Raw genomic sequence first — 2,500 nt, forward strand, 5'->3', positions numbered from 1 at the left:
ATCTTAAAATGAGTACTATTCTGATCATATTCACGACCCTTTTAAAGGCCGAAAGCTGCATCATTATATCACGTTGAGGTTATGCAATATACAAATCCCCAAGGCAACGTTAAACATTTTTGTTTTGTACATTTCCCTCAAGTTGTTTCTAAATTTTAGATATGTTGTCTAAATAAAAATGAAAGAAAGAAAACAAATATATATATACATATATATATATAATATATATATATATAATATAATATATATATATATATATATATATATATATATATATATATATATAAATATATATATATATGTATATGAGTAATAATTACAAGGCCATGGACTTTTTTTCTTATATATTGGCTATGATTCACCATGCTGTTATTTATGAAAGAGTAACCAGGAGAAAATTCTCTTTATCTCACGTAAAGTTTACGAGGAGAAAAACAAAAATTTCCGTTGATAAAACTGACGACTCATCTACCACTAAATCCAGGCTAATCTCAGAAATTCATGGCGACTACCTCTAATATTTCATATATATATTTTCCTGATTTTCAAAAAGTTAATAATATACACGGAGCTGCTCGTGAAATCCATTTAGGGGAAAATATGGTGAAAATGTGTTTTATTTTTTCCCTTCAGGTTTTAAATGTACAGACGTGATAATTGATCTTACTATTTCCTAGTCAGGAGAATGTGATTGAATGTGACTGTTTCTTAGTAATATAATCAGTTTTTCATTATCTTTTCTTTAGGGGCGCTAAAGTTTATTACGGGCGCATAAAACAGTTCGTGCGTGTGAAAAGCGCTAACAAATTACGCGTTAATATGAACCATGATGGATGAACATGAACATTATTCTGGAAGAATTCTCATTTACATCAATTCTAAGTAATCTCATGTCAATGCAAATATATTTTATTTTCGCTTCGTGGTGCTAAAAAACTGCTCAAATAAACCTGTTAAATAGAGACAATGTGTTGTAAAAGAATTAAAATGTCAATTAGCACATTCGCCATGATAACCCTGGCGCAGGTTTAATTACACCCCAATATACAAAGTAATACTACCCATTTTTTTTTTCTGAGTTTGAATAAATACTCAGCTAAGTGACTACCAAAAGACAGCATCACAGAAAAAGTTGATTGTATGTGTGATGTTATACTGGAGTGATGTAGATAGTTTTACAGGTTATCTCGATTCCAATTCTTAGTAGACAATATATTATGTCATGATAGCTAGGCTATGCCGAACTTACATCTGTTCTGTGTTTCTTTAGTTGGTTTGGCAAATAAACAAACCATCGTGTGGAATCAGTATCATCAACAAAGGTTGAACATAAAAAGGAATTTGCTAACAACGTAACAATTACCTTAGACAAGAGTAAGCCGTCACTGCTACCCACATTATATTTAGGAAATCAACAAAACATGGATTTATACAAACAAATACACGAACTGCTAGATCAAATATCCTACATCCTTCTCTTTATTTTTTTGGCAGATATTTAGGTAATTTATATTACTCGACAGTCTTCAGAATCAACATTGATACATTACCAACTCTTATCTTCGATGTTTATGTGTCACGGATGATGAATCGATCTCAAATGTTGTCGTTTTATTTTGCGCAGATGGGGTTCCCGGATGTCATCGGCCTTCGGTAACGTGTCCACAGAGTGAATTCCTTTGAGAATGATCTAACTCTGAACAAAATTATACATAAGGACCAAAATCATGAACTGTTGGGAAAATGAAAAACAGACACATACATATACGAATATATACTTTACGTGTATGTTCAAACACATGCATGTTTTATAGGTGTGAGAAATCACGTATTAGTTGTCTCATACATTTTCATCTGCTTTCATCAACGGCAAATGCACTTCAACAATATGAGCTGTATTAAGGAAAAAATAACCATACTATGCTGGAGTACTTTACTACCTTTTAACAGTAATAAGTCGTAAAAAAAACGAATATGAAATATACGCATCAACACTAAAAAAAAAGAAGTATATTAAAGAGGAAAAAACATTATAGATACACAACACATACTAAAAATCAACAAGTGTCTCATGAAGACATGGACACAGAGTCGCACGTAAGAACCAGTGATACATCCTCACTCTCTCTGGAGATAATCATAGACTTGACTTATTGCAAGAGATGTGTCGGCTGAATCGAAGTGGCAGCTTTATCGTCGGTGTGGTGTCCTAACTCAGGCAGTATCAGTAAGGGTGAGGACATATTTCATAGGTCTAGTGGGTGGCAGGGCTCTTCAGAGGGTTGTCCACTATTGGCAGACTTGTTTCAGTTTATGTCTATAGATATATTGATATGTATATTACATTATAGATAATACATACATTACATATATATATTTATATGTATATACATAATATTATACATATACTATAAAGTACATATGTAATAAATTATACATATATATATATTATATAATATATATAATAATATATATAGACATATTTATTTGTCTATATACT

Source organism: Penaeus japonicus, unplaced genomic scaffold, assembly GCF_977035675.1.
Source record: "Penaeus japonicus unplaced genomic scaffold, GWHDUDI00000001_assembly GWHDUDI00000030, whole genome shotgun sequence".
NCBI lineage: Eukaryota > Metazoa > Arthropoda > Malacostraca > Decapoda > Penaeidae > Penaeus > Penaeus japonicus.